At 42.7% G+C, this 24,579-nt stretch overlaps 1 protein-coding gene and 1 long non-coding RNA gene across 6 annotated transcripts in view; one reads left to right on the top strand and one right to left on the bottom strand.

The window, feature by feature from the left end:
• Positions 1 to 11,839: 11,839 nt before the first annotated feature.
• LOC139069860 (uncharacterized) lies at positions 11,840 to 23,498 on the bottom strand. The gene is made up of 4 exons (XR_011520526.1): positions 23,382 to 23,498; positions 20,762 to 20,855; positions 12,872 to 13,222; positions 11,840 to 12,757 (listed from the first exon to the last, which is right to left on the bottom strand). It is a non-coding gene; the product is annotated as an uncharacterized lncRNA (long non-coding RNA).
• Positions 13,075 to 24,579, top strand: part of satb1b (SATB homeobox 1b) — a 68,751-nt gene continuing 57,246 nt past the window's right edge. For 3 of the 5 annotated variants that reach the window (XM_070551000.1, XM_070550999.1, XM_070550996.1), the window contains exon 1: positions 22,755 to 23,673. The gene's annotated coding sequence lies outside the window, so the exon portion shown is untranslated. Of the gene's footprint in view, positions 13,215 to 22,754; positions 23,674 to 24,579 lie in introns of those variants that run through there. The other 2 variants (XM_070550997.1, XM_070550998.1) reach the window with 2 other exon arrangements.

The raw sequence follows: 24,579 nt of genomic DNA, 5'->3' as shown, positions 1-24,579 counted from the left end.
TGTGTGCAAATTAACATATTTTATTTGCAACCAATAGCACCCATTTGCGGGAGTATTTTGTGTTATGTTATCTCATAGAAAATGCTGATTCTGAAAGGAAACTAAAGGTTTAGTGGGGTGCACTCATTTATGCTGGCCACTGTAAATAAAATAGTTCTGCAGAGCACTGGTCAGTATCACTGCTTTGTTTGTTGCCCATCACTCCAAAAAGTGACACCGAAACATAAAATTGTGCTTTTAATGGTCAAGTTTGCGGCTCCTTGCAGATTCAAGGTGTAGTTTGCTCTACATTGAATACATTGTTCTGTGATGCAGACATTTGCTGGTACAGAGGCTGAAAAGAGCAGGAATACTCATTATTATTAATTAAATGCAAACAGCTCGCTTGTGATTGGCTAACAGAAAAAAAAGCCTTCCTGTTGGCAGGCGTGAGCCAAGATGGGTGAGGCCATGAATGCAAATTCACAATGTGACATATATATGACAGAATTTTCATATCCTACCATTTAACATTTATTTTCTATCAGAAACTAACGCATTGACCGATCAGAAACCCAGCTCTACATACACCATGCATGGTGCACATCAGAGAGAATCATGAATTGGTAAAAAAATCCTATAGATTCCATCATATCCTGTTATTTTCTAGCCCAGCCATCACTTTGAGGCTTGCTTCATCCCTCTTTCATCTAGCTCAGAGTTGTGTGTGGCTTCGTTTGTGGCTGTTGCAACAGGAATCTAACAGTTGCACCAGTGAGAGGTAAAATGCATTTCTAATCTTGCACAGGTGTCATTATAACCCATAAAGTGTTAACCTAAATTCCCTAACCTCAAGCAGCTTATAGGAGCACAATTAGGTTAGTCAAGCTTTTGCAAGAAACTCTGCTCGACTACAGAGTCTGGTGTTTGACATTGTCTCTGAAAACGTGTGAATTAAAGGGAATTTAGCATAAAAAACTTCACGGAAATTCAATTCTTGATGGTGACGTAATGACTGTTGCATAAAATTGTGTTGCAGACCTGATTTAATGTTAAACAGAAACCTTCGTAATTGATGTTAATAATATGAAGAGTTTTAACAAAGATAATTAAAAGGGTGAATGCATGCTTTAAAGGTTTAATTGTTTTTTTATTTTCTGCATTTTCATCCAGCTTTAATTCATCAGGACAATAACACAATGTGTCCTTCAGTTGTGGTAGTCTAATTAGTGTTTATGAGAATAAATGAAACTATTTAAACAAAAGATTTGCCTCAAACGTATGTCCAATCACGTGGACAAAAGGTTAATTAACTCTGAAAACTGCAGCGTTCAGATGTCTCCCGTGAAGCTTTAACTTCTGTTGTGTGTGCAAAATAGTTCAAGCCTCATACTTCTGCACACACACACACATATCTCTTTCACATCAACACGTATGTTGCCATGGCAACATCATGCCTACCTGCCCTATATAATTATGTAGGATTCCATGACGTGGTTTATGAACAAAACAAGGCGGCGTAAACACATTTTCCATCTCTTCTTTGTGCATCTTTACTGATGTTACTGGTGTTTCCTTCTGATTGGCGTTTAAACAGCTTTTTCAGCAGCTGAGTCAGAAGACTGTATAAGAAGTCTTTTGGTGTTTTTGACCAAACAAACCTAAACAATCATTTTGTTTGAAATATTATCAAGATTTCAAAATGAACAGATTTTTTTCCATTAAGGTAAAACACACATTCAGCTTTGAGAACTGAAAGGACAGAGTGTTGTCAAATAAACTTGGAAAATGAAATCACAGTTGTTAAAATTGAACTAACTAACTAACTAACCAACGATAAGATCTATATAATATCAGTCTTATTTTATCGTGCAATTCTATAACAATGAAATAATAATAAAGAAATAAAATTGACACTTGCCTCCTGTTGTTCCTCCACCAGGGGGCAGTACACATGTATAGGACTGGACATGGCAGGTTTCTGATTAAGGTACTAATCCTGATGCATCATTTGAATTATTTAAAGTGAGCATACTTGTTATTTCAATAAATCTGAGGTGGTCTCTAGAATAAATGAATACCTTGTGACCCCTAATCCAGACTGGAGGTATCAGTGGCGCAGAACGGCAGCGGAACGGTTTACTCGTGTGCTTTGTAGCATGTCATTCCACACCTTGGAAGCATAGATCTCAGATGTGGGGCAGCTTTTCCACCGTCCTCCTCACTGTCCTTGCAGGTCACAAATTCCATCACTCATTTGCAATGGTCTGTAGTAGGAATGAACACCTTGTTAGTCATAATAGAGGGCGAAAAAAGCTCAAGTGAGCCTGTTTCATCATGGGGAATTCAACCTGAGTAGAAAGTAGCTTCAGACGACAGGATTTGGAGTCATATTTCCTGACATTTGGAATCTTGCCTCTGATTGGCTAACAGCAACACGACTCTACCACTGACTCTGTTTGCTTAGCAACGCACTGTAAATGTTTCATTTCCACAAATAACACACGCATGGAGGAGTTCTGCTATGTGGTGGTGTAGCTAATGCTAATGGTTAGCTTCCACTTGCTGAGCTGTACTCTGCTATTTCCTGGTACGCTAAAACAACAACAGCGTTCCCCATCGCAAGTCAAGATGGGTGAGTCCATGAACATCAAGGATGCGTATTTTCTAAAATGTCTTATTATACCAGTTATTAAAGCCCTAAATCAGGGGTATTCAATGTTGCAACCCCCCCCCCCCCACACACACACACACACACACACACACAAGAACAAACCATTTGTCCCTGCTCTATAATAATTCTACCTCCCAGGGTTGGAACATTTTAATGCTATCTTCCAGAGCCATTAAAACAATCCTAATAGAGTAGACAGTAAAATTAAATTATTTCTAAAAAGAGAGATTATAGTTGACGTTTTACTATTGAAGATCTCATTAGTTTGAATCAGCATCGACCCAGTTAGATATCAGAGCCATTTCACCGGCAGTTGTTCATCAGAACCCATCGGCTCGCTCCGACAGAGACAAACTTTGGTTCTAAACAGAGTAATGAGAGCACAATCCAACTCAGGAGACACTGAGGGCAAAACAAGTTCAAACTTCACCTGAGTTTATACAAGTCTGCAGCCTTTCTCATACTTTTCTCTCCCAACTTAAAGTATGGCGAATAACAAATTAGTAGCGAATAAAATGTTCTGACAGAAACAATTTCTACTTGATGGTGGATTGAAGTGACTCAGTTAAAATCCCCCTCAGAAATATCAGCACATGCAGACACTTCAGGTTCTCTCTCATCTCTCTGTCTCTGTCAGTGATTCATCTTTTACAAGTGAGTGAAAAATTCCCTTATTGCCTTCCACCTGGTTACAGCCGACAGCCGTTACTAAATCCCACCCACATCTTTGCTCTAAATTACCAGTAATCAATCTGTTATTAGTTATCCTGACTCTCCAATGTTCCTCTTCTCTTGACAGTCAGTGCTAATCTGTGATTGACAAACTTCCGAAGTGGACTTGAAACATTGCTGCTCACACACATTACTCACATGTTAACTTTGCAACTTGCAGTGGTGTGTGTTAGTGTGTAACAGACGTTATTAATAAAGCAGAGCCATGCAAGACTTGGCTTATTCTCTGCAGTCTGCTCTCCTTACCGACGATTCAGTTGTGTGAGTTTGGATCTGTCTAATCACATTTGTTTAATTAAGCACAGCTAATAGACTCTTTAGGAGATGGGGTGTCTTGCTGTGACAGTGGCTCTGCATCGAGATGGATGTCAAACATAGAGGCTCGTTCATCATGGCAGATCTCGTGGCTCTTAACAAGAGAGTGAGGCCAACATCTGACTATGTTTACAACCCAAAAACGAATTTCAAAACATCTGACCATGTTAGTAGTCCAAAGACAAACTCCCAACATCTGGCCATGTTTACAATCTAGACAAAGTCCCAGCATCTGACCATGTTTACTGTCCAAAGACAAACTCCCAATATTTAACTACGTAAAGACAAACTCCCAACATCTGACCATGCTGTAACGTCCAGCAATGATCAGTTTAGGTACATTCTGACCTTTCAACATCTATTCAACATCTGGTCAGAAAGGAGACACAACACTGCATGTGTTCCCTTTAAATGAGCCTGCCTTCATACCAGCTGGGGTTCACAGACTCTGCAAGTCTGAAAGATAAACAATAACTTTCTTTCCCAAGGTCCCTCCCATCTGTCTGCCTCTACAGAAGGAACAACTCCAGCTCGAATCAGTTGCTAAGATCAAGAATGATTTCCTAAATCAACATGAACTTCTTCCACGACTTATAATCTCGGTAATCATTAAATAAAAGTTTGTTTATTACTACTTACAATCATATTATAATGAAATGCTTCATTAATCTGTGTTCAATAATTGTTATGTTATGCTATGTCTACAGAGACTGCCATGTGTTCATGTTTATACGATGAGGTCCTCACACCTGCACTCACACAATAACAAGTAAGGTTAAGTTAAACTCCAACACATAACTTGCCCTTTTAACCAGTCAGAACATCCTGTATTAAATAAGGTGTGTTTCTGAGTTGTCTTGGTAACATCTCCCAAGCTGTCAGCCTTTGATTGGCTGTGCAAATCATAACATCAAAACCTTATAACTGGATCATGCTGAGTGATTCGATAGTTCTAGAGAAAGCTTCAGACCGGCCACCTGTCGTAACCTCTTTAACATCAAAGATTTTGACACATCGTCAAAACCTTTTTGCACCTACAAAGCTGAGACAGCAAAACAGTTCCTGCAGAACAAAGCTGATATTATTATTAAACTCCTTAAGAGTCCTCCAGACGCCCGGTTCCATCCAGCTGTCGTGACCCGAGACATCTCTGGACTGAAGAGTCTGTACCACGGTATTCTACAGCCCTCTGGTGCCAGAGGTCAGCCGCCCACTGCGACTTCCGGATCCACCAAGAGGGTCTTTATGAAACGGGTGAAGTAGACATGACAGATTGTGTCTGATGTGTTTATGAAAGATAACAACTTCATAGTCTAGTGCAAATCAAATTCTTCTTCATCCGGAGACGCCGCTTTCCGAGATTCGGAAGTTCTGACCAACATCACATTGACACATAGCCTTCTTCACATTTAGCTCCATCCAGTAACAGAAAACTCTTAGTTCACTTATCATGTTATAATTGTAATAAAATAATTTCTTACTTTTACAAACCTGACTCTTTTCTGAATCAAAACGAAGTGTGTATAATCACTTAATAAAGCAAAAATCCTAGAATCTTCTGATTAGGCCCTATAATCTTCTGATATTTACAATAAAGATCAAGCAAGGTAATATTTATATTTATATAGAATACCGTAAATCCTCTAATACAGGCCCGGGCCTCTATTTGACTCAAGCTCATCAAGCTCCAGACCTTTATTGGAAGGAGGGCCAGTATTAGAGGCAGGCCTCTATTTCAATTTGAGCAAAATGAACTAATGTTCCTTGGAGTTTTTGACAATTAAAATTGCGCCCACATTTTCAAAGTTAAACACATTTCTTTTAACAACAGTAGTTTCTGCTTCAGCCATCTCCCCCTGCTTTAGCCCTCTCCCCCCTCCCCCTGCTTTAGCCCTCTCCCCCCTCCCCCTGCGCAGCGGCCGCAATCTCACTGATGCGCCTGCAGCCTCTCGGAGTTCCTGCTGCTCTAAACATTAAAATAATTATTTCATTTTCTGTTCCTCACTTCTGATGACCTTCAATGGTGTCTGTTTGTTGCAACCACCAGGTACAAAAACTAACTTGTTTTTATTTGACTATTTTTCTGTCCTGCCTGTTTATTATCTTCCTGCATCTCCTCTCAATCCTAAAGAAAAACTGCTACCTGGGTTCATATATATTCACCTCATGAGTTACCTTTGAACTGCAGTTCTAAAAGATCTACTGACCGCAAAAACAGCGGAGTGCTCGCTGTTTGTCGGCCGTATCAGTGATCAGTGCGTCGGAGGACAAGGTGATGCGCGCAGCGCCCCGCTCCACAGCATGCAGCAAACGCATCAGGCGCAAATAAAAGACAGAAAACATTAAAGGAAATGAACCAACATGAACGATCGCGTGTCAGTACCTACGGTCTGGCACAGCGCGTTGCCCCCACCCCCCACCCCCGAGCGCAGGAGCTTGTCACCTGCTGACAGCAGACTGCTGTCTTTTCCGAGGGCTGCATCTTGCCGGTCATTATCACGTGACAGCGACTAGTCGACGACAGGCATAAAAAGTCACTATAGTGAAGTTGACTAGTTCATACACCCCCTACTGCTGCTCTCCAGAGTGTTCTGCAGCATAATCAGCACGTTCTCTTTGAACTTGACAGTGTAATGACCTGGCTGGGGTTGTAAGCCAGGTGCTTTCTGGGTATTGTGTTATATGTGTTTCCTATCGTTCTGCTAGTTCCTATGTGCTGATTTGCGTGTTGTGTGAGTGTTATGTAAGCCACAGGGAAGGTGATGTGTGTTCTGTGGAGTGGGTTGAATTAGCATGGTTAACTGACACCGTGACTCTGTGTGGTAGGAGCGTGATAGAGGATTGTGTCTGTAGCGTTACAAAGCGTTGAAGAAAAAGCCTAACAAAGGTCTGCTTGAACCTCTACTGCCTCCTGCTGGTTCATTTGGGGACTATAACCCTGCCGCTGGGACGCTCATACTTGCTTGTTACTACATTCCACCCGGCCACAATAAGAGACCGGCCAATATTTACCTCAATTTACCTCAACTGGCTTTGACACCGGCCACAATTGGAGACCCAATTGGAGACCCGCCTTTAATTGAATACCGGCCTGTATTGGAGGATTTACGGTATACCGGCCTGTATTGGAGGATTTACGGTATAACGTCTTCCTGGTCATAAGTACAAATAAATAATCCATTTGCCACTGCTACAATGCTCAGTTCAAAGACAAACCCTCAACATCTGACCATGTTTACTGTCCAAAGACAAACTCCCAACATCTGACCATGTTTACTGTCCAAAGACAAACTCCCAACATCTGACCATGTTTACTGTCCAAAGACAAACTCCCAACATCTGACCATGTTTACTGTCCAAAGACAAACTCCCAACATCTGACCATGTTTACTGTCCAAAGACAAACTCCCAACATCTGACCATGTTTACTTTCCAAAGACAAACTCCCAACATCTGACCATGTTTACTGTCCAAAGACAAACTCCCAACATCTGACCATGTTTACTTTCCAAAGACAAACTCCCAACATCTGACCATGTTTACTGTCCAAAGACAAACTCCCAACATCTGACCATGTTTACTGTTCAAAGACAAAGTCCTAACATCTGACCATGTTCACATCCCAGAGAAAAACTGCCAACATCTGACCATGTTTACTATCCAAAGACAAATTCCCAACATCTGACCATGTTTACTGTCCAAAGACAAACTCCCAACATCTGACCATGTTTACTGTCCAAAGACAAACTCCCAACATCTGACCATGTTTACTGTCCAAAGACAAACTCACAACATTTGACCATGTTTACTATCCAAAGACAAACTCCCAACATCTGACCATGTTTACTGTCCAAAGACAAACTCCCAACATCTAGCCATGCTTAGAGTCCCTCCAAAAAATAATCCCAACATTTGACAGTGTTTACAGTACAAAGACAATCTCACAACAGCTGACCATGTTTACTGTCCATAGTCAAACTCCCGACAGCTGACCACATTTACAGCCCAAAGACAAAGTCCTAACATCTGACCATGTTCACATCCTAGAGAAAAACTGCCAACATTTGACCATGTTTACTATCCAAAGACAAACTCCCAACATCTAGCCATGCTTACAGTCCCCCCAAAAAATAATCCCAACATTTGACAGTGTTTACAGTCCAAAGACAAACTCACAACAGTTGACCACATTTACAGCCCAAAGACAAACTCCCAACATCTGACCATGTTTACTGTCCAAAGACAAACTCCCAACATCTAGCCATTCTTAGAGTCCCTCCCAAAAAATAATCCCAACATTTGACAGTGTTTACAGTCCAAAGACAAACTCACAACAGTTGACCACATTTACAGCCCAAAGACAAACTCCCAACATCTGACCATGTTTACTGTCCAAAGACAAACTCCCAACATCTGACCATGTTTACTGTCCAAAGACAAACTCCCAACATCTAGCCATTCTTAGAGTCCCCCCCAAAAAATAATCCCAACATTTGACAGTGTTTACAGTCCAAAGACAAACTCACAACAGTTGACCACATTTACAGCCCAAAGACAAACTCCCAACATCTGACCATGTTTACTGTCCAAAGACAAACTCCCAACATCTAGCCATTCTTAGAGTCCCCCCCAAAAAATAATCCCAACATTTGACAGTGTTTACAGCACAAAGACAAACAGTTGACCATGTTTACTGTCCATAGTCAAACTCCCGACAGCTGACCATGTTTACTGTTCAAAGACAAAGTCCTAACAGCTTACCGTGTACACATCCCAGAGACAAACTCCCAACATTGGATATTGTTAACAATCTAGTCAAACTTCCAACATCTGACTATGTTTACACCCCAAAAACAAACTTCTAACATATACCATGTTCACATCCCACAGAAAAACTCCCAATATTTTACCATGTTTACTGTCCAAAGACAAACTCCCAAATTCTGACCAGGTTTACTATGCAAAGACAAACTCCCAACATCCAACCATGCTTACATTCCCCAAAAATATAATCCCAACATTTGAAAGTGTTTACAGTCCAAAGTCAAACTCCAGACATCTGACCATGTTTACAGTTCAAAGACAAACTCCCAACATTTGACTACGTTTACCATCCAAAGACAAAGTCCTAACACCTGACCATGTTTACATCCCAGAGGCAAACTCCCAACATCTGAGCAAGTTTACATCTCAGAGATCAACTTACAACAGCAGCCATGTTAAAACTTCCTTCCTGGTTTATGACAGTAGCTTGAACAGGTTGGACTTTGTGGTTTCATCTTTAAGGTAAACAATGTGATACTAACACTTAAAGGATTTCCAGCTTTATAGAAACATATTGCTAGTTTAATGAACCTGTAGCAGAGGTTCTTGACACCTGCTGTCTGGTTGCTCCCCTGGTGAGGAGAATGTATTTGTTTAATATTTCAGAACGCATAAAAAGCACTTGGTGTAAAATTAACTGTGAATTCACACTAAACACGTGACGTCCTCATAAACACATTGGAGAAGGAATAAAAGTATTTAGTCACCAACATCTGATAGGTGAAATTCTTCACTGTTAAGAGCAGTCACTCAAACTGTGATTGTCAAATCAGGTAAATAATTAAAACACTTGTATTTTTCAAAAGCAGTAGCTATGAAAAGCCTTTAGCAAATACAAACATGGGTTTTACTTCATCACTTTGACAAAAATTATGAAACAGATGTGGTAGTAGCTGAGATGAGAGTCATCCAGAACGATAAGATTTTGTTTCTGCAGAGATTTCAAGAAAACTTCCAGAACTGAATCACGTGCAAAATTAGAAAAAGGTTTAGATTTAAGTTGTTTCTAAATAAATTTAAACGATGCAAAGGTCGCTTTATTGCACGAGTCTATTAAAAAAATAATTTCTAGATTTCACCATTTCTTAACCAAAGGCAGCCGGTGGTGCAAAGGCCTTTAAATGAGCAAACAAAACCTAAGATAGAAATGGAAATTAAATAAATACAGAACCTGCCTGAGAAATGAAAAGAACAAGTGAATTCACAGACTCTGAGAAGAACAGGCTCCTTTAAATGACCTCTTGGGTTTAGATCAAGGGGAATGTTGCTCTAGAATTGATCAACTATGACCAAAACTCTCTGTGCAGGTGGTTTTATTTTTACCAGCATGATTTCAACCCCCTCCCCACATTTCCCCAAAATTGAAACACTTTTAACATTAAAATAAAAATAATGTAATGAAACAACGTGTTGAATGAAAGACTCAATTTTAGCAGCAAAAAGTAATGAAAGCATACCAGCTTATTGGATGTTATCATGATGTGTTTGTGGAAGAGGTGACTCAAAGCTGCAGACAGGAGAGTTGATGTCACTCTTTTACTTCTCCTTCCACCAGGTGTGTAATAACACATTAATATAATAGAATTGAAAATATTTCACATAATAAAGAATGTGTTCTTCTCCTTTTCTAATACTCGAGTAATTGCTGGAAAAAAGGTCTTCTTCAGCTGAAGGTGATCAGTGGGAACAATCAACAGGGAATCCAGCTCCAACTTTGGCTAAAACCAGCCGACAAGTGTTCCTCAAGTCAGGAATCCTTGTTAATCTCATATGGGAGAGCAATTATAAAAGAGCCGCTGAAGAAAGTTGCAAACCACAAAACCAAAGTAAGAAAAAAAAAGCGGCGAAGCATTCCAGATTTAGACGAGACGTCTGTCTTTTAGCTCTTGGGCATCTTTCTGAGACAAATTACTTTCTGTAGTCAATAGCCTGTAATTAAAATATACCCACTTGATGGAGAGGCAACACTGTCTCTCTATTTAGTTATGGGTTGGAAAGATTAATTCTGGGGTGTATAACCCTTGCAATTTTCCAAGAGCTGTTTATTTTTTGAGGAAAAAAAGAGCAGATGATTAAAATGTCTCGGCTCAAGGTCTGCTTTGATTTGTTTACACTCCACACGTATTTGTTTTTCTGCTTTATTGTGCCTTCTTTATGCTTCGCCAACATGATGCACATGAACAATTTGCATTTGGAAAGCATCCACCACTCGCTCGTCTAATAATGCTCTCTGAGTTTGAATGCAAAGGTCAGGGTTTGCTGTTTGTAAATTAAAAAGTTTTAGCACAACCAGCACGATGGCAGCGTATTAAAAGTGAAGTATGAAAAGAACCTTAAAGAGAGGGGGTCAGCATTCCCAGTGTTCCTCTCTGAGGAGGAGGCTGACTGGGCCCCCCTGGTGGCCACATGCAGGACTGCCGCAACAGGATTTGTTGCATTAATCAGAGGCTGCATTGAAAATCACCAGCTGTTGTCATCCGCGATGAAAACATCCCCAACTTAGCATGAATTTATAATTATGCAGAAAGCAAATTTAAATCTCTTTACTGGAACTTTTCAATTCCAATTTAAGTCTCCCAAGAGAGAATTGGTGTGAATCATTTGCGCAGATTCACTGTGAGAAATGCGATTTTCTTTTTCTTTAATGCAGATCTCACACACTTCAGTGAAACTTTTGTGGAGTCCCAAAACCACAACAAATGAACTTTTCTGAGAAGTATTTTCAACCTATCAGTTACAATAAGAGCTCCACTGTCTCTGCAGCTGCTCTCAGAAATAAACGCTCTCAATTTATTTTTCATTTTCAAATGTTAAACAAAACTTTTCCTTTTTCTGTTCTCTTTCCTTTGTGTTTTATTATTATTATTCCACTTCCAACTAATTCTATTTGGAGCCTAATGTGTAAATTAGGCGCAAACGCAAAATGGATCAGCGTGTTGTGCTAAAAGAAACACAAGTAAACAGCTGCGTTACCTGTGGGCTCGTGCGCACCTGCTAATGCAGAGCAGTTGGCCCGTGCGCAGATGCAAACTGTCAATCATCTCACACACGAACACCCGCGCACACAAAAGTTCAAACAAGTAATAAAAAATGTGCACGCCAACCAAACATGATGCACTCACAAGATGAAAATGCAAAAGCACGAGCATCTGCAGCAGCACGAGTGCAGATGGATAAATAAATTCACACGCGCACGGAGAAATTTCAGGTTTTAAATCTGATTTCAAATATTTATTATAACAAAAGACTAATTAAAGGTAAAAAAGTGAAATCTGAGCTGCTGTTTCTCCTCAGCTGGATCTAAATTAGCTTCATCAAGACAATTACATTTAATTCTACTCAATCAAAAAATCCTCTTTATTTTCAGGAGGCAAAAAGCGACTCAAATATAAATCCAGTTGGTTTTAAATAAGATTTTATTTTTTAGACAAAATCAAAACATTAAAAGTCAATAATCAATTTAAAGGACACAAACAAAGTGAAAATAAAAGCTTTATAGTCATTTATTTCCTTCTTTCCTCTTAAACTCAACATCACGTTTTATAAAATGTAAAAAACAAATACATATACGCAATCTTGCTCTGCGGGTAATTCCTTACGGTTTTATTTAAATGCTGTTTTATTATAAGGACTGGCGCGTTTGTCTCTTTAATGAAGCGGATTTATTCCGATGTTTGCTTTTTATTTGTGTGTTTTTGCTGCAGTTGAACCGACTTACTGGAGAAAATAATCAACAGCTGATGGAATTAAAGGTGAACGCGGATCAGAGATCATGCATTAGAAATGTTTACTGCAGAATAACCAGAATAATAATTAGGATATTTTCTCACTAAAAGCTTTGTTCAAATTGGCGAAATTAATGGGGAAAATTACAGCTTTTGGGAGAACAGAAAATAAACATTCAGCGTGTTAATATCACTGTTTGTTGCTTAGATTTTATTTCTCTTAAAATAGTTTTCCGCACTTTTCTCCCCGAAATGACTCTGGAGTTTGGAGCCTATGATGTGGATCAGGTGCGCGCAAAGGGAACCACTTTTATTTGGAGCAAAACGCACAAAGCTATTTACCAGACTTTCTTCCATTTTTTTTTTGTCTTCTTCTCCTTCTTCCTCGTCTTGATATGCAAACATGTGGCGTGTAAATAAGAGAATGAATGAGTGCTGGAGCGCTCCTGGCTGTGACTTCTCCGTCTCCCTCCGTGCGTCCCCGGAGAGCAGCGCGTCGGAGGAGCGGCTGTAAAAAAAAAAAAAAAAAAAAAAAAAAAAAGTGGGGCAATGAGACAAGCTGCGCCACAGCTGGCAAATCATCGATTTGAGCATCAGAAACGGGGAGGGGCGGTTCACTTACCTGCCACCCCTCTCAAAGCAGCCCTCCTTCCTCACATGCCGCTGCGCTCCTCCACTTCACCCCCGCTGCCCGCAGCGCACGGTCGTTCGCGTTCCTGGGCTCCGCCGCTGTGTGCGCTCCTTCAACTTCAACCTCCGCTCCGCCGGCGCGGATTCCACAAGGCCACCCCTCCTCCTTCACCTCCTCTTCTTCCTCCTCATCCGTCGGACTTTTGACTTTTTAGCGCATCTGTTCCTCCCACAGAGCAGTCGCCTATTTTTGGATCTCTCGCGGTGGAGCGCTGACTGGAGGCTGTTCAACTTTTGATGGAAAGCAAGAGGTCGAGCAGCTGCTGACTTTAAAGGTAAGGTCCTGCAGGGTGCACACGTCATCTTTTACTGTCTAAATGCATTCAAAAAAGTGCGCCTGCTCTAAAATAACACGCATCATTTGCGCTTAAATACATTTAAAAGCAACTTAAGCGTAAATTTGCACAAAGCTGCTAATATTTAGTAAAACAATCAAAGCCTCCTTAGCGTGAAAAACGTCATTTCTGCAGGAAAAAGTAAAAGTCATAAGAAAACTTGTTTAGCATCAGAAGGGATGCAGGTGCCTCTGATGGAGGATGCTGCAGATGTAAACATGTGTTTGTCAGTTTTTTTCAAACCATTTAAAGGTGTCTAAAAACAGTTTTTAACTCTTTAAACTAAAGTTTAATTGAGTTTATTTTCAGCTGACCTTAGAAAAACCAAACCTTCTGCAGCATTTACTAAACCTTTTAATCACTCATGTCAGCTTGATCCGCTGTGGAACTTTTAAGGAGGAACAGAGAGTTAAGAAAGCACCTGTTTGGTGTTTAACCTGGTCCGAGGCAGTCGGATGGCTCTGCCTCCTTCCTCTCTGTCACGGTGCAGATGAATTGTAATTTCAGACTCAGATAAAACCATTTAGACAACAGCAGGGGTGTGAAGCTGCATCTCTGACGCGTGGGCACCGCTGTGGTTTGCAGCCTTTTAAAGGTTTCACTCGCTGCTCTTTTACAAAATAGCTGACATTTCACACAGCAGCGCGGCCAGCAGCCTGATCAGGATGATTCATAAATAGATATCAGCTGAAATGTGTGTGTGTGTGTGTGTGAGTGTGTGTGGTGATGGAGGGATTAGGTGTTAACTCAAGAGGAAAGTTTCTCTCGGATTACTACAGGCGAGCTCTGATGAGACAATCGCCCAACCTGTGGTTGATGTTCCTGTCGTCAGGTTGTGTTCTCTCTGCAGAGATGAACCGTGGCCCTTTTTCTTTTCTTTCTTTTTGTTTTTTTCATGTGAGAAAACAGGTTATGGCACATCACCGGTGATGTTTCTCCTTTTATCTTTGCAGATCTGTGGCAGCTCAAGGCGCTGTGGCTTATCTGGTCAGTGCCTTTGACAACAGAGACACAGCCCTTTTCCTGTCTCAAGCTGCCATGTGCCACTTCTTGTAATAAATTAAAAAAAAAGTCCTCAGACAAGACAAAATGGCTCAACTGCCGCTTGTGTACATTGAAGCAAAACTTCTCAGTATTACTCCCTGGCTTTGAGAGTCCCTTTACAACCACTTTTTATCAGTTTGTGGTTGTGAAAGTGGCACAAAAATGCTCTCTCTCTCTCTCACACACACACACACACACACATCCTCAGCGATGCATTGACACATTTGGCGAAATCTTTAAACTTGTTTGGCCGGAATGATAAAATCAGAAGCTGCTGAAGACAGCGGTGCGGTCACAACCGTATCAGAGAATAATTAAAGCCTCCCTGTTGTTCTCTTACAAGAACCACTCTGTGATTTACAGTCAGGAGGTGATTTCAGGAAACAATTACGCCTTTTCACCTCTTTATTCATCTTTTTGCTTCTGACTTGCAGGTACAACCTCGTCAGATGCTTTTTCCTCCCCTAAGAGTTCAGTTTTGTTTTCATTACAGCGAATCGAAACCAGCGCACGCAGCCTTTACTGTACTGTCGTAGTACAAGAGCAGGAAATCAGCTCGTAATCTTCACATGCAGAGCAAAGAGTTTCTGCAGCCTTACGCTTTTAAATCCCAGAGTTGTTTCTGCAGCCCTAATCTGGATTAGTTCTGCGTGTAGAGCATCCGTCTCTGAGGCGTTTGGGTGAGGGATGATCTGATGTTTGTTGATCTCTGAAGGCCGCGAGAGCCAGAAGAGACGGCGACGTTTGTCCCGTGACCCAGAGAGACCAATTAGAGTGAAAAGCTGCTGTGATATTTTAGGGATCTGCCCCTAATTTGTGTCATCAAGATACAAATCCAGCTATCTGATGAGTCATCAGTTTCAGGTAAATAAAAGCATTTCAAGGAAACCGAGCAGAAACCTGTGAAAGAACTCGTTACTTGTGTTTGGTTTTCTTCACAAAATTCCAACTCTGGCTTTTGCTGAGGCTGATGCGTCTCAGCTAAAACCATTATTCGTCTTCTCTTTACCACCTCGATAATTATCGCCGCAGCAGAAATAACAGCTCAGCAAACAGTCAAATTATACCTGCGGTAGGGAGTGGAGTAAATACCTGTTTAGCTGCCAGCAAATGTATTTATTAGACTGTCGCCAGTAAATAAGAGGCCTGTCTGGTGTTCTTTTTTTTTATGTGTGGCTCTTCAGGGGTTCCATCCCTCATCGCTGCTGCCGCCGCAGTGTAAGACAAGTGTGTCACGACCGCTAATAGAGGAGAAAGATTACAATGACCCCCTCCACGGCGTGTTACGACTAGTTAGAAGGAAGAAAGCGTTGGCGAGTTAATAATGATCGCTGCATTCCTGGACTCAAAATGTAAGAATCCCCCCCCCCACTGTACTGATTCTGTCAGCTGCAGACATGCCACCCTGGGTGCATGCTTAGTGTGTGATTCAGGAGCTGCATTATCCCTAAAGTTCTTTATGAGGGATAAGAAGAGGGGGGGTGTTAAGTTGTCGCAACACGTTTGTCTGCGTTTATTTGACGTGTGTTTTACATGCACTTGATCCAGATCCTCAGCTTAGTGATGAAAGCTTCACACTGTTTTAGGGTCACCAGAACGGGTTTGTGTCCCTCTCAAGAGTCCGTCACGTTGGTTTCGTCACGCTTTTCCCAAAACGACATCCCTTCTCCCCCTCTTTAGCTTCTTTTCTCAGTCCCCCCCCCCCCGATATTTCGTTAAACAAGTGTAACAAATACAGTTTAAAGATCCAACTTGTCCTGATTTGAATTCACACGTCTCGTCGTCATGTGGATCTTTGTTGGGTTTCTCCTTTTTTGGGGGGAGAGGAGATAAATAAAAACATCGTCTTTTGTGCCGCCGCTTGTCTTCATCCGATCTGTGTAGGTTTTCCTGAATCCTTTTGTTCAGAAAGCAAAAAAAAAAAAAAAAAAAAGAGAGCGATTTAGAGGAAAGCGCATCCCGCTAAGATCAGGTTGTTAATACCCACCCACGTACCCCAGAGAAACAATTTTACCACACACTGTATTCTCCTAACACACACACACACACACACACACACACACACACACACACACACTCGCCTTAACAAAACTGTTTTGTTCATCAGTGGATGGATGATTTATCCTCTGACAAGGGATTAAATATGCAAAGAAAAAAATATGCAGATAAAGAAGCACATCTTTAAGAATGAGCCTTTTTCTTCTGCGACTGGTGCCAAAACCCACGATATGAAGAGACGTCCACGTCCCGTCTTTCCCTTCGTTCCAGTCGAGCATCACTTCCTGCAAACGGAGGTGAGCCGCGGCGTCCCAATATTAACCCCCCCCCCCCCCATCAGGGAACCTTCCAAGAGCCCTCAGCGGGCCCCGCTGACCTTTCTCATCCCGTTGATGTCAGCCTTCTCCTCACACAGACATCCTCTCATGCCCCGACTCACCCACACAAACACCCCTGTATGTCTGGCTCTATTAATTGTTTATTTGTTGCGATCCACGAGGCAGAAATTAGAGTTGGATTATTCAGTCATGTGATGGCGGGCATCCAGGCTGCGGTGGCAGAAAAGTTGTTTCTTTGAAAAAGAAGAAAAAAAAAGGTGGCTGGTGCTTGTTGGTTGTTCGATGACTGATTGGTTCTGTAATTCGATAACGGAGACAAACGAGGGCCATCTTAGTTTGGGATTATTCATTTGGATCCCTGAGAGGTCCTGGTGGGTATTTATGGTGCTTTTGACCAGAGCTGCATCACTTCCTACCCCCCCCCCCCCCCACACACACACACACACACACACACACTCACCTAACGAGGGGTTCACAGGCCTCGTCAGAAACGCCGCCGCCGAGCGGATGTTCTTGCATGAGTGTGTGTGGGAGCTGCACTGCATACAGAGCAGAACACACACCTTAAAGGTGGAGGAGTTGTGGTGTGAGAAATATGCGGGTGGAGGGGGGACAGATGAGATGGGGGTGTCGTGTTTCTTTATGCTCCTGGGGGGGCAGCATTCGGCCTTCCTGTCAGCAGATCTGAGGTGGAGACCACTTGCTCTGCTTCTATTCCTGTTTGCTTCATGTGATTATAAAACAATTAAGTCGTTAGAGTTCATCACCCCCGCCTCCCTCTCCAACGCCAGCGAGCGGACACACACATCCACAAACCACTTTCATTTCCAAGTATTCAAAAGTTTAACCTCACTGTGCCACGCTGAGCAGCTTCTGATGGTGTTATCCTACGTCTGTCGTGTTTTTATTAGGAATAATATTAATGCTGGAAGTCAATCGAATTTAAAAACCTTCCTGAGAAAACCGTGCGCAGCGTTCGCAGGTCGATCTGCATTCAAATGTGGTTTTATGTTGATTATTGTTATGATTTTTTTTGCTGTTTCTAACATAAAAACTATAGAGAATTCAAAAGGATCATTATTGTGATTGCGGTGATAACAAATCATTAAAAAGCAACATGCAGACGAATCCTGTGCTTTTGTTTGGGCAGGAACTCCTTTTTTCATTTCTGTTACTCATTTAACAGCTCGTTGGTTTTTTTCACATCCTTACAGCAACACACTTGTTTTCTCTTTTCTCTCTGATGACATTTTCTGTCTGGCTGAGGTTCGTCTGTGCACCCACACAGGCGTGCTTTGACACGTTCCTCAGCAGATTATTAAATCCTCTGCAGCCTCTAATAATACTATTATGTTTACGTGTTTGTCTTTTCATTGTGGGAGACACTTCCAGCTCTGAGTGGAAGCGGTGCCACAGCTTAGCCCCGCGCTGTCTGCCTGCGCCTTTGCTCAGGGTGGATGCGCAGACTAATTTGTATTAGTAACCAAATAATCGTATTAATGCCCATTAGAAGCATCACAAGTGGCGAGCATGAAGACATCACAACACCTACGTGCAGCAAGTGATGGCGCCGTTTCGCATGACACGTTAAATAAAGACGCTTGTCGACGCCGAGCCAACTCTGATGCCTTTTTCAGTCTTTTGCCTTTATTTCCTTTGTGTCTTCTTTAATGGAAACAGCATGAAGCTTCAGTGAGATGTAAGTGTGTGTGTGTGTGTGTGTGTGTGTGTGTGTGTGTGTGTGTGTGTGTGTGTGTGTGTGTCTTAAAATCAGTAGGACAAATATGACATCTAATAAGCACACACACCTGTGATGGTACTCACATTGCAGGTGGAATTGTGCATTTAAACATCATTTCATTCAGCCTAACCCATGATTTCTTCACAAATGTGACAAAATTAAAAGTAAAAATCAGAACCACTGCAGCCGATGTGCAGCAGGAAGCCACACGGGCCCGTCGGAACCCACCTTGGACAGATCTAAAGCCGCATTCAGCACCTGATTATGACAGCTAGTGTTTTTTAACAGGCTCCCCGGGCTTCAAAAGCCATTTTTGCCTCTTTTCTGTGCAATACAAAACACTATATGTTAATTGATAATCAGCAGTGTTGATTCAGTGGTGCATTCAGCGCAAATCTGTGCCCTTCTGGATGTCAGAGGGTTTTCACAGCCACGTCAGTGCCAACCCTTGCTGGCAGAGCCGGCACCTGTTGGCGGTGCCAAGGCCTGGCAGGAGTTATCGATGCTCTCTGATGGCGCCCGACAATCATGGTGGAAATGACTGCGGCTGCTTGCGTCATGCCAGATAAAAAAATATTAAAATAAAAAATGAAGAAAAGAGCTTTATCTGTCAATAGCCCGCTTTACTGTCACTCCTGTGTTATAAATGCAGAAATCTGCAGCCAAAAGCGAAAAACAGCTGATTCTTTTGTGAATGTTGTGTGAAATGCATCAGAAACGTGCACAATGCAGCGCTGCAATGCTGTGAAAGTCAAGGTGATGCAGAACAGCCTGATGAGGAGGATTTGGATGCTGGGGTTTGTGCAAAAAAAGGAGATTGTTGTTTATTTATCACCAAAATGAAAAGGTCGCCTCTGTTTAGATTCTCAGAGCTTGTTGCAATGTCAAATTCTTCTTTCTCTTTGGACTTATTCCTTCAGGAGTCTCCACAGCCAATCACCTCTCTCCATTTAGTTCTGTCTTGTGCATCCTCTACCCTTCATGTCCTCTTTCACCAGGTGTTTGGTTTTCCTTTCAGCCTGGTGGCTCCAGTCTCAGCATCCTTCTTCCTATGCGATCATTTTCACCCCAGTCTGGCCTCTCTGACTTAACCCCTAAAGCATCTAACAAAGATTTTAAAAGTTGAGATATTTCCTTGAACGTACTTATTTAGAGTCTGGGTCAGGCTGCATGCTGGTGCAGTTGGTTGTATGGTTACCTTGCAGCATTAAGGTTGCAGAATTGACCCTTGCATGCTTGGAGCCAACACGCTCTCCTCATGCATGCAGCTGCTCTCTCCGGTTTCCTCCTACAGACCAAAAACATGCCATTTGTCTCTGTGCGTGTGTCCCTGTGATGGACTGGAGCCCTACCTCTCACCGGGTGACTGGTAGAGTGGGGTATTTTTATTCGCCCTGCACCTTTAACCACAGCTGTATTTAGTTTACAGTGTTAGCGGTAGTTGGCTGAAGCCCTGAGGAGGGTTAAGGCAAGAACAGAATCTGTGACAAAGAGTCAGTTTGGTCTGTAGGGTCGAAAATCGGCGCTTTCAACAACTCTTCTGTTTCCTGTTAAAACCACAAACCCCGGCTCTCTGAAACGCAGTCGCCCCCTCAGAACGTCCCACCGACCAGCTCTCCATATAACAAGACACTGTTCCATCTCAGGTCCGAGAGGTGAGTCTCACCTGGTGTTTTTTTCTGCTAAAAGCCTCTCGGCTGGCCTGCTGCGGCTTCCTAATGCTGCCTTTCTGGACACAAATGTGTTTTAAGACGAGCAAACTGTTGACCCAGTGCCGGTGGGTGGAACAATGATTTGGTTTCACGTTGGGGTGGAATGGGAGGTGTAGGTGTGCCTGACTGCTGACACCGCTCAGTGTCATCCATGTTTGTTCTGTTCCAGATCCACTTTAGAGAAGTTCCACACAAAAACTGACCAGCTTTCTGCAAACACCTTCTGTAGAATCTGACCGATTTCCTGCACGGTTGCCCCGCAGCGTCTGCGGTTGCTTCTGAGTCAGCGCGCGTCGACGCCGCCGCGTTGTTTACGAAACAACATCTCTGTTTGAGTCGATTTATTCACTGCCTCTCGTGCAGGGTGAGCTTTCTGCACCTGCAAAAAAAAAATTATTAGCACGCGCAAAGCGTTTCCCACACACCTGACCTCCACAGTCGACTTGCAACCTGTCGCCATGGTAGGTGTACGCGCTTCCTGTTTTCTGTTGGTTTCCTGTTTTTGTTCTTACGCAGCCTGGACAGAAACACGCTCTCGCCTCGGTCTGATGCAGACATCGCGCTGACGAGCGACACCCGCTTTACGTTGTTGCACCTTAAAGAAGAAAAGTGAATTGTTGATGTTTAGACTCAAGTATTCCGGGTCACTTTTACCTTTCTGAGCGCTGATCCTCTAGCAGAAACTTCATAGTGTGTGAAGTCTTTTATCTCCACGTTGCACTTCGCCTCCTCTGGCTCTTCACGTGACCTAAAGATGGAGAGGAGAATGTGTTAAACGTCACCTGTTTGGTCATGACTGTTAGGATAAACCCACCTTGTGATTATCTACAAACAGCCTATCGGTGCTTCTATTGACTGTTTCAACAGATTAGCTCTTCTCAGAGGTTTTTCCTCTTTTTCCTTCTTGCAGTTTGCCAGCAGCTCATGAAATAATTACTAAATAGCATCAGCGTCCAGCTGCTCCATGAACATTCTGTTCGTCCATTCTGACGGCTCAGCGGTTTGTTGACAGCATCAACAGAGATTATCCAGTCTAATATTTTGGAATAATCTGCTTTGACATAATAAGAGTAAAGATTTCAGTGAAAGAAAAAAAAGTTTGTGGTGATGATGGAAAAAGTTCAGGTTTGTTTACAGACAACAACTTCTGATCAGATTTATTTTATTTAGTTTGTTTCATTTTTTTTCTAAATTAGAAGAAATTATGAAAAAAAAAGACAACAAAGTGAGGAGTTTCCACTTATTGGTGATTTTTGACTCATTTGTAAAACTAGAAACACAGATTTTGGTTTTCAAGGCTGATACCGATTTCTGATTCTTGTACAGCTCTACTGGTACTGATTTCGGCCGATTTGTCTTGAATATCAAAAAGTAACAGAATGATAATTTAAAAAAAAGGATTAATTTGAGTCAATTCTGATTATGGGAGGTAAATTTGCCACATGACAGATTTGTCATTAGTATCATGAATCAGCACCAAGTGATGCTGAGAGCACTGATGATAAAAAAAATAAAGTCTGATTTTTCAGTGTTGCTGATGGGAACAAAAAAAGAACATAGCCAATTTCTGAGTAATCGGTTTGACTGACCACCGATTATGCTCACTATCGGCTGACTCCAATCACAGAATGATCTTTTTTTCAGTATATCAACATGATTATACTTGTAATAATTTATTTAAAGGCTACCTTTTGTCTTTGAGGACCCCGACCCCACCTCCTACTCACTAACACACGTTAATAGTTAAATCTTTGCACAGACATATACAGTTTTGGATGTATTATTGGGAATTTACAAATGTATTTCCAACAAATTTAATCTTGGTAACCTCACAAGCTCAGCACAGGCAACATGCCCCCCCCCCCCCCCCCCTTTGGGGGGGTCAGTGACCCCAGATTGGGAACCATTAGACCAGTCTTTGTTTGATAAAAGAAGCTTGAATTTGAGTTTAGTGTGTCAGAAAAAGCATTTTAAAATGTGTGTGTGTGTGTGTGTGTGTGTGTGTGTGTGTGTGTGTGTGTGTGTGTGTGTGTGTGTGTGTGTGTGTGTGTGTGTGTGTGTGTGTGTTGTAATAAACGCAGGACAGCCTCTACTTTAATCAAGCTGATTAAAAATTCCAACGCGCACAGCCGGAAATCGCACCACCTTTCTAAGTGCGTGTGGGTGTGTTTAGGTGTGTGTGTGTGTGCATGCGCGTACGTGTGTGTGTGTGTGTGTGTGTGTGTTCTATTTTCCATTACTTTTCCCACTTTATTAGTCTCTGCCAGGACTCTTCGGCCTAAATGCCTTAACAGAAGGGCGGTTGTGGGTCTTATCCTCACACACATTTAGATTTTATTTTTATTTTCCTCCTCCTGATTAACACCCCCAACCCACCCCCCGCCATTGGAGGTGAGGAGAAAGGGAGAGCAGGCAGCAGCTGATGGGGGGTGGGGGGGGGGAGTCAATACAACTAATAATTTAATGGGGACAGAGAGAGAGAGAGAGAGAGAGAGAGAGAGAGAGAGAGAGAGAGAGAGAGAGAGAGAGAGAGAGAGAGAGAGAGAGAGAGAGAGAGAGAGAGAGAGAGAGAGAGAGAGAGAGAGAGAGAGAGAGAGAGAGAAGCTCCGTCCGGACGCCCCCCCTCCTCCAGCAGGACGCCTCCCACTATCACCACCAGCCCTCATGCATCCACAGCCAGCCTTATTCCAACAGCGACGGCACTTTTCCTCCCTGTTTTCATTTATTTATTTATTTTTGCGGACCTGTTCCGACTGTCCGCAGATCGTCAGCACGTCGCAGCAACAACAGCCGCTTAGAATAACAATAATAATAATTCACATTATTATTATTGTTATTAGTATTATTACTATGTCTACCGGCGGACGCGTCAAGCTACGCGGGGCTAGGACTGTCTTCTTATTATAAACACACACACACACGCGCGCGCGCTCGCTCTCTCTGTCTCTCTTTAACCGTGTGTGTGTGTGTGTGTGTTTGTGTATTCGGTGAGAGCGTAGTCCGGGGCTCGGTGCCGTTCCGTTGTGGATGAACTAAAGCCGAACTCGTCATTTTCACTTGTAACCTCTGGTCGCCGCTAACCCGCTCATGTCGGAGGCTCCGCCGCTGCTCTCCGGTGCCGTTTTAGCCCCACTCCGGTAGGACGGAATTAGCTAACGTCAGGGCTACACACACACACACACACACACACACACACACACACACACACACACACACACACACACACACACACACACACACACACACACACACACACGGATACAGAACCGCTTACCAATGTTCGCCCACCACGGTCCGTCTCTCCCCGGTCGTCCGTCGCAGCGAGCCGGGCTCCCTCGCACCTCCTGCCGCTCCGCGGCTCAGCCCAGCCGGATAGCCTCTGGTTAGACACTGATCTGTGTTTTATTTTTTACCTTTCGCTGACATGCACACGTAGAGGAGCAGACCCGGGACCTGTTTGGGTGTTTTACTTTTTTTTTTCTTTTCTTTACCCTGGCTAAACTTGAAGCAGAGCGTTTTTTAAGGTGGTATTTTATGCTCTCCGGTGCTGAAGAGCTGCGTTCCAGGTTGGTTTCTACTCAACTTTTCCCTCTTTAGTTCAGTCTTCATTTCAACTGCTGTCTTGAGTTTTTATGGTAATTTAAAAATCCTGACCTGGATTTGGACAACATCCGGGTCTGGATTCCTTAGCCCCCCCCCCCCCCCCCCCCATCTCTATTTGTTTGAAATTTGTAGCCTCATTGCGTGTTATGAATGGGGGAGTTCATGATCTTTTACATGGGGGTGGATGATTTTGCCCTTTTTACACTGGTCAGGCATTCCTCTTCATGTCCACCAGCACCATTACCTGCACGCATCATCACACTTCCACCTTAAAATGTCACATCTTCAATTGCATCCAGATAGCTCTGATAATTTATGAGTTGCTCTCCATCATGATCATCATCATCAGTCCTGCAGGTCTGCCTGGCTTTACTACTTTTGATGACACCCTCATGAGTCAGCAGGGTCTTCTGAAGTTTCCTCAAGCTGCTTTCTCCCGCCTTCCCTGAAGTTGTAAACTTATCGAGCACTGCTCGCTCGATCTAAAAATAAAAACGTGACAGCACCTGCGAAGTTTAGCAAAACAAGGCGTCTGACACCAACACAGCGTTTGTGGCCTTTTGCCTCCCTTTCCCTTCCAGCTGGGTCATGAACGTGAAGCTGCACGAAGTGACTCACAAACCGAATTGCATTAGCTTCCCCCTCCTGTGTGTGCACCGCAGCAGAGCCGCACATCTTCAGCTGCACCTGATTCCTTCAAGTGGAATCTCCCCGCAAATGATTGTGTTTGAACTGTAAAAACATCGACCAGGGCTTGTTGGCTGCTCCTCATGCACGAGTGTCTGGTGGGACAGCCATACATAATATATGGTGACACAACAGCAGCGTGATTACGTCACTGCGGCCCGAGCTGTAGTAACTGGGGGTGA

The sequence above is a fragment of the Nothobranchius furzeri genome, chromosome 5 (genome assembly GCF_043380555.1).
Source record: "Nothobranchius furzeri strain GRZ-AD chromosome 5, NfurGRZ-RIMD1, whole genome shotgun sequence".
NCBI classification, from domain to species: Eukaryota; Metazoa; Chordata; class Actinopteri; order Cyprinodontiformes; family Nothobranchiidae; genus Nothobranchius; species Nothobranchius furzeri.
The sequence above is the reverse complement of the archived record's forward strand: the minus strand, read 5'-3'. Positions and strand labels throughout refer to the sequence as shown.